Source organism: Hippichthys cyanospilos, chromosome 13, assembly GCF_059441005.1.
Source record: "Hippichthys cyanospilos isolate Australia breed blue-spotted pipefish chromosome 13, RoL_Hcya_1.0, whole genome shotgun sequence".
NCBI classification, from domain to species: domain Eukaryota; kingdom Metazoa; phylum Chordata; class Actinopteri; order Syngnathiformes; family Syngnathidae; genus Hippichthys; species Hippichthys cyanospilos.
In genome coordinates, this window is record NC_142381.1 from 15,932,071 (window position 1) to 15,945,947 (window position 13,877).

The following is a 13,877-nucleotide window of genomic DNA, read 5'->3' on the forward strand; positions in this document are numbered from 1 at the left end:
CATACATTTCTGTCTGCGCCCATAGTTTTTTTAGTATTGCAAGTCCCGGGGACCCAACGATTTCCAGAGATAAAATGAGCATTGGATACCGCTGAACTGCCTTCACAAACCCCGAGGGGTACTCGTACCCCTATTTGACAACCGCTTATATAGGGAATAAGCGATAAGGACTTTTAATTGACGGTTAAGTTCAATTTTAAATCAGGCAAACCAATAATGTCTGTCTTCAAAACTTGCTGCAGTATATTATCAGTGAAAAGTAGAGGAGGAAATCCAATCAGAGTCCTATTAAAAGAACTTGGGTGCCACATGAAATGGGTTGTCGCGAGAAGGAATTGCCACAAAAGTGGGATTGGAAAGAGAAAAAGAAAACACGTTTTAACAGATATTTTTTAGAGGTGTTTTTGAAAAACCTGACACATTTTGAATGCAAGGAAGATTAAATGCACCTCCAGTGGGCACAATGCAATCCGTGCTCAGCTGACGTTTTGGATTGAGTGCAAGGCCTGTCTTTATATATGCGTCTGTGTCTGCTCCTTTGGGTTTTTTATTTTGGCCGGGGAAGCCGAAAATGCTATCGCGACTCCATTGTTGTCTGGCCTTGAAAGACACCATGACTTATCAGAAAAGCAACCGTTGCCCTCACTGGTATTGATTTCTTCAGCTTGAACTTAGACAGTTGCTCAGGGTGACCCCTCCTCCTCCATACTCAATTTTATCTCTGCCCATCACAAAGCACAAGTTCATTTTTTGCAAAACTAGGCATCATTTCCAATAATTGAAATTTAATTTGACAATCCATGTATACCAGAGAGCTATTGATCTTATCTTCGGGGGAAGAAAACAACATCTACATCATCCACTGCGCGATCAGTTTGACTTTGACATCTAAACGTGTGGCTTTTAGGCAGGAGTGGCCACGAGCACAAGTCGATGCATGAACTGTTAATGGCAGACAAGTGCAGATGGACTGATGTCAGCTGTTTGCATCCTCAGGCAAAACCACTGAGGTCAAACTAAACATCTGTCTCCTCTGCCTGGCAACCATCTTGTCTCGCCTTATTCAGAAGATCACTTTGGAAATGTACACTGTATATATACAGTATATTACAATATGGGTATCTCAAATGTATAGGTACAGTCGAACCTCTACATAGTGAACTTCAAGGGTCCGAGGAGAGAAGTTCACTATGAAGAGAGATTCACTTTATAGAGGTTTTCCTAAAATGTTCAGAATTCATTGATGAAATATGTGAATATTTTTTTAATAAATATGTAAATAATTTTATATACGTTTTTTTAAAAATAAATATGTAAATAAATGTACATTAAACAACTTAAGTTGTTTAAACACTAAAATCTAATGCGGTAAAACTAATGTAAAAACATTTTACATTGAACAAATATCTTTATTATTATTCCACAAGTCGCATTATCTCTTCTCTCTTCTTCAGAATGCCACATATCGCAGCAGGCGAAGCATCGTACTCCTTTGCAATGGCATTCTGCTTCACTCCACTCGCACACTTCCGAATTATGTCGCACTTCTCCTCCAACGACAAAGGCTTTCGCTTCCGACTTATAGATCTAGCATCCATACTTTTCACGGCAGATTCCGACATCTTAGAATTTTCGGAGGGATGACCAGCGGAGAAACGCGTGCGCAGTGGACGGCGGACGAAGTGAAAATGCAAGAGAAAGTCGCGGCGCGCGAGAACGGCTAGGCAGGGAGGAAATCCCGACAGTGCGCCCAATTTTACAACTTCACAATTTTCGATAAGTTCAGATATTCACAATATAGAGGTAGATGCTGTCAAGGGACTGACTAATAGCATCACTATGAAGAGATTATTCACTATGTGGAGTTTCACTATGAGGAGGTTTTACATACACGTCAAATATAGCTGTTTTGCAAGGGACCGTAAAGATTCGTTCACTATGAAGAGAGATTCACTTTGTAGAGGTTCACTATATAGAGGTTCGACTGTATTCTATTTATTTCTTATGTTCTACAAAACATTTTTAAGTAAAGTGTCAAATCTAACTTTATGGATTCCAAATCAGGTCCTAGTCGCAAAAGTGGAGTCCAAATTGAATCAGTCTTAAACGGAGAAGTCAAAGCCAAGTCTGAGTGTCAACGTTCTGAGTCAAAGTCAAGTCTTAGTCATAAATGTTTGAGTCCAAGTCAAATCTGAGTCATAAAGTTAAAAGTCCAAGTCAAGTCCAAGCCACAAAGGTATAAGTCCTAGTCAGGTCATTCTCTAAGGTAAAATTCAAAGTCAAGTCTATGAGACAAAGTACAAGTCCAGGGAAAATCAGTCACAAACGTATGACCAAATCTAGTATGAGTCAGAAAGTACAAGTCCAAGTCAGTCAATAAGTAACGAGTCCAGGTGAAACCAGATTCACAAAAGTCCAAGTGTAGTCAGTCACAAAGTAACAAGTCCAAGTCAAGTCAGAGTCACAAAAGTCCAAGTTCGAGTCAAGTCAGTCACAAAGGTCCAAGTCCAGATGAGATCAAGAGTAAACCTAAAGACAGAACAATATTATTTTCATGACAACAAAAATATTGAGGAATTTCATTATGCTCAAAACCCATCTTAGATGGCATGGAACCCTTTACTTTTAACCGCCTGGAGATACATAACAAATCCCAACAAAAAATTGCACTCTACACATTTTTACTGTTATTTTCTGCACTGATTCCCTTATGAAGATTTCCCTTTGAACTCCAACTTTGATTTTTAGCAAAGCATTGTGAGCGTAAACTGAAAGTGCACTAAATGTGTGTGTAAAAGTAACACACTACTTTTACTTAACAGCTTAAAATACTTTGGAACATTGATTTGCAATAAGGATAATTTCTCAGTGACTTCCATGCATACAGACATAATTTACATTAGGCAATATTATTATGACCCTGTAAAATTATAATGAAGTCTTGCTCCAAGGCCAAATTGTCAACACAACTGAATGGTTGTAAATTTGATTTCAACTATAAGACTGGATCATCAGTTCTTGGTGAGTGCCCCCTGAAGCAGAGGACTTATTTCCAAAAGTTCATTGTCCTCATTTAGACTCCACTAGGGAATGAGTATCTCACCCAAGCCCCGTCTGGCTCTGGAGGACATCCCTTTAATTAGGACCCGGTTGAATTCCCTTTGACTTTTCAGCCCGCAACAGAAATTCTCATTCCCTCCCTCCCTCCCTCCTTCTCCAAATACTCACCATGAGCTAACCCAGATCGCACTTCCTCTCCTCGACTGTAAATCGCCTGTCAAAACATGTGTGACACCATGTTGAGACACTTGTGCTGCATGTCAACCGTGAGTATAATACCACCGTTCCCCCTAAAGCCCTTCCTGTCCTAGACTCTCATGTGTCATCTTTACAAGGCAAAATTGTGTCCTTTGCACGTCGTAATAGCTAGAACAAAACTGCACACAGAGAGGACTCTGTGTCCAATCTTTTTAGTTTGCATGTTAGTGAGTTTGTCTTTATGCTCTTTTTATAGGGATTGTCAACATTGATTTAATTTGTTTTCTGATGATTTATGATTGGACATTAGATGAATGGTTCCTGGATGAAACGGCCTTTACTGTTAACATTGTCATTTTCATGGAACGCTAGACAGGCAAAAGGAACAATGGGAAGTCCGAATGATAGCTCAAGGACTGCTGTAGTTCTTGAGATTGGTCTTGCTACAAAGACGGATTGTCAGACGCAACGAAAATACAGAATATACAAGAGCTCCACCGTCGTGTCCTTCTCAACTGTGGAACAAAATCATTGCCACTACCCAGCTGCAGTGCAAATGGGTTTCGTAGGAGAATGAATAAAAGCTTCTGAAACACGATCAACGTTTTCCTCAGGTATTCTTAGTCGCCCTCTCCTCCCAACACTATCCCCGTCTCCATAAATTTCGCACAATGGTGGATCTCTTCCATATTTAGTTCTTTAGTTCTGTTGAGTCTGAACATCCAATTTTGTCTCAGTAGCCATTTCCGGGTTCAGTGAATCAGTTCCCTCTCATGATGAGAGTATCTGAAATGCAAAATTGTAATATAGATAAAAGCTTTGATAAACTATAATCACATTTCAATACATTACGTTAAAGTATGTCAAAGACCGCCTTTGTTGTACTTTCTTCTTCTATCTACTACTCATCCGGGGTCAAGTCTCAGGGGCAGCAGCCTTAGCAGGGAACGCCAGACTTCCACCTCCCCTCTAAGGTCCCCTTCTGGCCGTCCCCCAGCTCACATGGCACCTGACCCCTATGGCTCCGCCCACAGGCGCTAAGCCTATCTGAAGTGGGACCCACATTACCTTTCAGGGCTCCCTGGCTCCAGAGAGGGGCCCCGGTGATCCACGTCCAGTCAAGGGAGAACTGAGTCCAATATTTTTAGTCTTCATGAGGAGTCTGTGAGCTGTGCTTAATCTGGTCCGGCATCGAGGACCTGTTTGCTACAGGTGACTAAACCCCCAGACCACTTTGCTCCCAGGATCATAGGGACACACAGACTCCTCCACCACGCTGAGGTGACTACTCACCAAGGGGCGACTGCCTTGATAATAAATTGTTTTAATTATAAAGAGACTTTGGTATGTGGCTCTAGAAAATGTATGAATGGGTGCTGTAAGGACACTTTATGGACCCTGTTTTGGAGTGCTGCTCTTGTCTCGGTCTTGACCTCCAAAAGTCTTGGTCTTTTGCGATCTCTCCTTCCAAAAGTCTTGGTCATTTTCGGTCTCTACTACCAAAACTCTTGATCCTGTCTCGATCTTGACTCCATTGCTAAAATCAACACACAGATAATTGGACTGTGAGAAATTTTTATCCGACTGAAGGATGTATGCACAGATAAAGGACCGAAAAATATGAATCGGCAGAGATATGATGGAAGGTTGGATAGGGCAGAGATGACTAGATGAATGGATGAGGATACTATAAACTGATGGATGGAATCAATTGAAGTCAGACAGTCAACTCAATGAAGAGTACACAGGTAAGGGAGATGTATTAGATGGAAGGCTAGATGGGTAGATGGAGGGAAGAACAATCAGGATGGATGGATGAACCTACTGAGAGATTACGGCACAGATGGAAAGGTTGCATAGATACACAGGGTGATGCACAGATGGACACAAGGAGAAATGGGCAGGGACATTTGTCTAATCAAGCCTGATGAAAGAAAGATAATGAAGCGGAAGATGCAGACAAAAAAAAAAAATCTTTAAATCATAGATTATATCACGTGACTTGTTTTTACAACGTCATTTAAAGCCATGCCTCCAAAACTTTTGCCTCGTGTCCACACGCTGCAACTTCCACACTTTCTCAAACAACAAATAAAAGCACAGCGTGTGCACCGACATCCAAAAGCGCTGGCGGAGCACTTCAGAAAAAGACAGAATGATGAAAAGGCAGCAAAGATCAGTCACTACATATCATTAGCGCTATAAATATGTCAGTCCAACTTTCCACTTGGTGTTTTTTTTTGTTTTTTTTTCTGCTGGCTTGTGCTCATTTCCCTCCTCGGTGTGTGAGCGCTGTCACATGCTGTGCAAGGTCTTGCTAGGTATAGTTAAAGAGTACAGCTCTGTCATGTGTTGATACTTTATTTATTCTTTCGCTCTTTCTCTATCCACACCCCTCATCTCAGTATCTCATTATTCTGTGCCAAAAAAAGAGCAGTCTAGTTGTGGAAGCTAAAATATACTGCCTTGATTGCTTGGTCTGCCAACTTAACGGCGAGGTGTCTATAGTGCACTTTAGCACCCAATGGTTTGATTCAAACACCTCTGGAAGTACACTGACACATATGTGGCCACTGTTTCTCACCCTGCTCCACCGAATTTAATCAAAAGTATTATCATCTTGCTTTTCCTTTTTTAACCATGAATGGGCCAGTGAGTTTTTTTTTTTTAAGATACGCTAGTACCCTAGTAGTAAATTTTTCAGAATGTACAGCTCACAGGTACTTGTTTAAACACAGTACAGAGACAAAGAATATTGAAAATATGCTTTGTTCGCTAAAGTACTAGCTTTGCTAGCCAATGTGCTAGCTTGGCCCTCACTCAATTTACTTTCCGTAATTGTGTATTAATACAACTAGGTAGGGCTACGCAATTATTTGAATTTTAATCGAGATCACGATATTGGCTGCCACGATTAATTAAGCTCATCCTCTGCAATGCTAACATTTAAAAAGCCAGCTTCACTACATGTCAAATCAAGCACTTTGTGATCCTACCACTAGGGGGCAATGCTTCCCACATGTTTGCATGACAAAATCCTCTGTTTTTTATTTCACCCTAATATATTATTTATCAGTTTGTTATTTATTTTTATTTTATTGTTTGCCAGTATCAGTTTACTGTTTATCTGTTTCTAGCCTATATGCTAGCTTTGCTAACCAATATGCAGTTATACAATTAGGTAATGGGACAAGCTGTAGGCCAGAGTTGACATCATGTTAGTCCAAAACCATGGCAGTCAGTTCCATTTGCCGCACTTTCCACAAGATGTGATTAAATATGAATCAGTTCCGCAGTTGAGGTGTTGTTCCCAAATCAAATCATTAACTATACTGTATGGTTACTGTACTCATCCCTTGTAGCAGTTGCAACAGTTTAGCTGCAAATAATAATCTGCGCAAGCCATTGAATTAGGTACGTTCCTTATTTGGAAATGTTGTAGCCAATATTTGGATCTGAGAAGGTAAAAAGAGTGCGGATCTAATTGATTAGTGAGAGGCGGGCATGTGATCATGTAACATCATCGATTTATTTCTGATTTCTCTGTCAGTAAATGCTGTCCCAAATGACAATGCCCATTAGTGTAGAACTTCACAAGATAAAAGCATACCATGATTTACAAAGGATGTCACTCTAATACAACTCAGCAACAAGTTATGTCATGTTCCATTTCATTTGCTCTCAATTTGAAAATTAAAATGTACTTTTCCTGTCACTACATTAAAATGCATTGAATCAGATTTGCTGGTACCGGCAGAAACCCAGTGAACATCTCTTATACTCTTCAAAGTGCCTTCGCGTACCCGCTACTTTCAGACTGCAGGCATGAATGATAAATAACATTGTGAGGCAGCAATGAGGGGATTTCCAGACAGAAAAGCCAATCAAGGAGTTTTGTTTTTTCCACTCATGTAATCAAAGAAAATCAATAAAAAATGGTCCAAGAGCTGTGTCCTCCAACACCTCAGCTCAGTCCAAAGTCACAGCGTTTCGCCTCGCATCACTTAGCCCATTGAACTGAAGGCTGCCATTAAATATAAAGCATGCATCACTCAGCCCTCCGCCCCGGCATGCAACCACACGAAGGGCAAAAGAGCACGGCCTGATAATTTGCACGCCGTCCTACGAGCCTGCCGACAAGCACCGGATAAAAAGCGCTTACGAAAAATTAACCCGGAATGCAGGCCAAGGTGTTTGGAGTGAAAATCAAACTGAAATGCTTACTTTGTGTTACCTGGTAAGTAGATAAACAGCTGCGGGCGATGCATTTGTTACACAACGGTAACAACAATAACCTCAACCTTCAAAAGGCTTTAACTTTGCATATTTTAGCAGCTTAGCGAAATGAGCATCAGTGCCTCAGATTTAATGCACCTCCCTTGGTGTGATATGGTGAGGCTATAACTCAGCTCAGGAATTCGGGGCTTTTGAGCGTAGTGAAAATAGATTTTTGTCTTCTGCCTTGGGGCGCCTAAACGTGTCTTTTCAGATTTGGTGATGGCTAGGTCTATGATCATTCAAGCGCTTCAAATTACATCAGGATGAAAAGGGAAAGGAGGTACATGGGAAATGGGGTAAAAAAAAAAAATAATAAAAAATAAGAGAAAATGATATTCATTCTATCCTCTTATCTACCTTTTACATCAGAGCTTCCAGACATGGTCTGGAATGGATAATGAGCCTAGAATGATTCCAACTGACATAAAGTATTGCTATGGTTGACTTTGTCATCTCTGTGGCACATCCTCTCATGGAGAAGCTTGAAAAATGTCATGTAAGAATGGGATCACTTTCTCCTCTGCAGTGTGCGTGCAACCGCTACACGCTTTTGTGTTAAAGTCGTGCAGCCTTCGGGTCAAGTCGCGGCACCTGGATTGCTTTTCTAATACAAAGGCACGCTCACGTAGACAAGCTGGTCCGCACGTCACGACATATAGAAACATCGAGTACGCTAAGTTCCAGTCAATCGTGAGTACAAACACAAGGAAGCGCTTGAACACGCATGACTGTCCAAGGTCAGTGTGGGTCGGTGGGTCATAGAGAAAAACAGTGTGCGTGTGTGTGCGTGAGTGTGTGTGTGTGTGTGTGTGTGTGTGTGGTGGGCGGAGGGCTTTATGGTACCACAAGCATATGAACACATTAGAAAGGATGTGAAAGGCCATTAAAACACTTTCTTTTATGGGTGTAATAATCTTTCTCCAGTGCCTGGAGTCCAGCCACAGCTCCAATGTCCATCTAGATTAAGAGGGTGGTTTGACAGGGTGCATGTTGCACGCTAATGTGGGAGAGTGAGGTGGTCCCCCGGGCTTCACAGGACCATAAATGTCATGATATGCCAATAGAGATAAATATATGTGAGTCATCTTTTAATTGTAAATATGCCCCCGCAATGAGCCCGTCTGCTGTGGAACTCAATGCCATTGTCATTATTAAGCAGCATTATATCACATTTTTCGGGCTGAAAAGCACATTCAAAATTCCTTTCTATTGACTGTTAAATGATGGTACAAAAAGTTGAATAAATTTGATTATTTTCTTGTACTGATTTGTTTTCCTTAATATGCAGTAATACACCTTATAACCCCGGTGCACCTTGGAACTCAGTGCAGCCTATTTACGGAAATCTACAAAAATAGACCTGGTACGCCTTGGTGCACCTTATAACCTAGTGCACCCAATATATGGAAATTTCAAACAACCGTCCTGTTCAATGAGACCACGTGTTATAATCAGATGTGCCTTATAGCCTGGTAAACCGTATAATCCGTTGCACCTTATACTCAATGTGGCTTATACCCAGTGAGCCATATAACTCAGTACACTTTATTACGCAGTGCGCCCTTAGTAAGGAATTTTCCAAAAGTGGACCTGCTCATTGACACTGCGGTTTACAATCGGGTGCACCTTATAACCCAGTAAACTCTATAACCCAGAGCTCCTCATACAGGGTGTGTCTTATATTTCGTGCGCCATATAATCTGGTGTACCTATTAATCCAATGCATCCAATATTTGAAAATTTATCAAAACAGATCTGCTCATTGAGACAGCGCCTTATATTTTGAGGCCACGTATAACCCTTTGAATCTTTTGACCAATTCTGCCTGATATCCAGTGTGACATATAACCCGGTTGCCTTATAACCCAGTGTGCCACCATATATGAAAACCTGTTCATTGACGCCGTGCCCTGAATTCAGATGCACTTTATATCCGGTGCACTTTATAACCCATTGTGTGCTATACATAAAAATTTCCAAAAACAGACCTTTTTTGAGACTACACTTCATAATTCGGTGTTCACCTTATAACCTGGTGCACTTTATACCTGGAAATGTATAAAAATGGACCTGTGCATTGAGTCTAGGCTTCATAATCAGATGCACCTTGTATCCCAAGTCTCTTTATAACCGATTGTGCCAAATATATAGAAATTTATCAAAATCAAGCTGTTCATTGAGGCTACACCTTGGAATCCAGTTCACCTTATGACTGGGTGCACCTTATACCTGGTGCGACTTATAATTGTCTCCCAAAAAAGATCGGTTCATTCAAGACGTGCATTATAATCCTGTGCACTTTATAACCCGGTGCATTGCATAACCCGTTGTGTTTTACTACCTTTCAGGCTTCTTATTTATATAAAAAAGTAAATCTTGAACTGATATGCAAAATCCCTCAATCCCATTCATGTTGAAGGCAGCAAACGAGTTCGGGTTGGATTCCAACCTTCCAGTTCTAAATCAAGTTTAAATTGGCTTACCTTAAGTAGAATCGTTTGTCACACAGTGGCATAAGGTAGAATCCTGGTAGGTTATCGCATGTTTGGCTGCGTAAAAAGTGAATCTTTTTTTTGTCAGGTTTCGTATGTTAAGCTAGCAGTACATCACATATTAGTTGCCATGACTACTACTACTTTTTCTTCCATTTCGTCTACTATTTTTTGTGCCTCTAGTCAGTGTCTCTTACATTAAACCTTGACATTCTGACTAATGAAAAATATTGTACACCATTAATTTTTACCACTCCAAATCAAGGTCAAGTGTTTAGTTCACTGATTAGCAGTCATTTTTTGTGACTTGTGCAGTTTGTTAGTCCACACAGGCAGCAGGTTATGCGTCGGTTTTCAAAAGGCAGCTATTTGAAGGAATTTTCCAAGCATTTTTGTCAACTCTCAAGTCAATTTTTTCCATAGCTGCCATATTGATTTCTTTATGTTCTTAAAATGTGTTCATTTTCAGCTGATGCGGCTTTTCCAAAGTACATCTCGCACTCTATCTAAACTCCCTGTGCACAGATTGCTTTGTGAGATTTATCCAAGTACCTTTTAGATCTTTTTTTGTTATCACAATTCGCCAAATTGACCCAGCCGAGATGAGCGCTTTGGTAGCGTATATGGAACCGCTCGGAATTCCCATTAACTGAGATTGCCTCGACCCCGTCATTGTTGTCCTATGCGTGTTTGTACATGGGCGAAGGGGAGATTTGCATGCGTGTGCGTGCGTGAGGCTGGCGGGTTGCAGACAAGCACGTCTCCATTGACGTCCTGTTCCCTGGCATGTTGTGCACAGGGAGATCAATATGACCTTACCTCCACCAGCCGCTCCTTTGAAACTTAATTACTGATATTCAGCTACAAAGTCATCATAGTCTGCCTGTCAATATTCATTGGGGATCATTACGGGCCTAATAAAAGTGGTTATTTACAGGCTGCTCTGCTGACACGGGCCCAGGTCCAGGGATTCGGCTTTAGCCGTCTCAATTTGTTTAACCGCTCATTCTCTCTCTCTTTCTCTCATTCCCGCTCCCTTTCTTCCTATTCACCTCTCCCAGAAGCACTGACCTGAAAAAGGAAAAATTGACAGCCGAGAAAACGAACTGAGGGTTGAATTCTTCTGCCGTGCTTTTTAATTCTCTTGTTTCCAAACACGAGGACCGGTGCCAAAAATACACTGTGACCGACGCATGGCTAAATCCCAGAATAAATTTGAACTTGGCGTGCCGCTGACATGGCAATCAAACCCGCAAAGGGATATTTCATGACATTTGAAGAAATGTCACGCGGCTCCTTGCTTCCTTTCAACCTCTCCGAGTCGAGTGATTGTTGCGTTCTCAAGGCCGCGGCTTTCGTTTGCAGGTCTGCGTACAAAAGCTATAATTGTGACTGTGCAACTTTCGCTCGTGACAATTTACGTTCGATTGCCGGAAAGTGCATCATCATACCGTATGATGGAAATATATGCAAGATATCTAATTTAAAGCACATTTTCCATGTATTCAAATTGGCTCTCTTCAGAATGGAATAGACTGAGCCCTTCTATCTTCTGCAGAAGATCATTTGTTTTGACTCAGATTGTGTTCTTTGACTCCCATCTCTCTGATTGATAATTCCATCACTGTATTTTTTAGACTATTTGTCGGTCGTTTTTTCTGGCCGAACCACTGACTTATAATCAGGTGTGACGTGTTTTTTTTTTCTTCATGATGCATTTTCCTTTTTACTCGTTAGTATTTGTTATGTATTAGAATTACAACTCTACCACAAGATGATGGAAGATAGGTTGTGCATTAACACTTTTTATGGCTAATTTTTACCTTATTTCGAGTCATTACAACATTACAACCACTTTCTTCAGAGCATACTAAAGATGATGGTGCTAAAGCATTGAAAGTACTGCCAAAACAGACTAAAATCACATTTCTGTTGTCACTATTTGTTTTTTTTAAATGAACATACAACCATCAGTGATTGTTTTATGTTTTGAAAACATGTTCAAGCCCCAGTTAAGGACGTGAATAAACAATTTACTTACACTGACACTGACATTGACATTGAAATTGACACACGACACCTGTTGTTGCGCTTTACCAGTGCCTCGAGCTCCATTATAGCTGTGTCTCGCACATATAAATTGCTAGCTATCAGCGGACGAGTGCTCATATAAGCTGGTATGACAGCTATAAACTTCCTGTTCCTAGTGATCACATTTAAACAAGCCATGCTGACTCAAAGGAGAAATTTCAGCTCCCAAAGTCATATCACAGACCAAAATTTATGGGGATTTTTCACATCTAATATTTCTATACAGTGTAGTATTCTGCTAAGCTCAGTATCAATTTCATCCATCAATCCTTCTATTTTCTGGAGCCGCTGATCCTCACAAGGGTTGCAGGCTTGCTGGTGCCTATCCCAACTGGCTTGGGGCAGTAGGCGGAAGACACCCTGAACTGGTTGCCAGCCAGTTGCAGGGTAAACCGGTAAACGGTTGAATCAATCAGTTGCTTCACAATATTGGGAAAGGGACATGTCAAGGCTGAGATGTCAAAAAGTGAATCGGTGAACTCTTTGACGCCTAGTACTGCATCTAATAAAAGATGTCTCACCTTCTTTTGATCTTTTCCTGAAAGCCCCACGCCCTCCCCCATACACGCACACACACATTGGGCCGAGCAGTTCCCGCTCGGTGTCTTGATTAATATGGTCCACTTTACATCAGTTCACTAGATGCCAATGCACACAGCGCTGCCTTCCCTGAGCAATTAGCAGAAGGGTTCCACTAGTGTTGGATTATCAACAACAAGATGCCTCCTGACGTGAGCCCTAAAGCCTGCTGACTTATTCATATGTGTTTACTTAAAAAGCCCCTGCCCTGGTTTTTGTGGGCAGACTGCATCCGAACTGAATTAAGAGCAACATCTGCGAAGGGAGACGGGAGGGCGGGTGCAGCGGCTGCTGCGTGGGGCTTTGGGGACGAGCTGGCCGAGGCGCCGTCTATCCATAGGGAGGAGGCACAAACGCTGCATTGAGATCTTGTGTGCGTGTTGTGGCTGTAATGGTTATAGTAATATATAGTAATATAAAGTATGTACAAACAAAAGAATAAGATAATACAATGGACCCCTGCCATATGGAAAAAAAAATGTGTATATATATATATATATATATATATATATATATATATATATATATATATATATATATATATATATATATATATATATATATATATATATATATATATATATATATATATATATATATATAAATAAGATATTCAAATAAATCAAATAAAAATAAAGTAAATATAATATGCAACAATTCTACATAATATAATTAATATAATATAATAATGCGTATATGCATATACTATACCGCTATTAATATAAACATATAATATATACATGTACCATCTTTATAACTAACTAACTATCCTTATACACGTATACTATAAACTAAATTACCACATAAAAAACACATTGCATCGTACTTTTCTATTTATAATTCATCCCTCATCATCCTCTGTTATCACGCTTCCTCTTTCATATACTTTGTAATTTGTTATACATTATTATAAAATGATCAAATAAAGCCTCAAAGAACTGATAAACCATTGTTAGTTTAATATTTTTTTATTCCGGCTAGACTATTTGTCAAACACGAGAATCTAAAAGGTCACAATATTCAAAGTAGGTGAATTAACCCCTGTGTGTGAATGCTAACGGAATATGTGGTACGAGGTCAAATGATGTGAAATTTAATAGAATAATTTTGAATTATATGGAATGATACTGAACAATGTAAAATCATTTGGAGATGTATTGAACATTATTGAATCATACC

The 13,877-nt window shown here is 40.3% G+C and overlaps 1 protein-coding gene across 2 annotated transcripts in view; it reads left to right on the plus strand.

Annotated features, from left to right (window-relative positions):
- nlgn3a (neuroligin 3a) overlaps window positions 1-13,877 on the plus strand; it is a 223,590-nt gene that overhangs the window by 204,488 nt on the left and 5,225 nt on the right. The window lies entirely within an intron of this gene.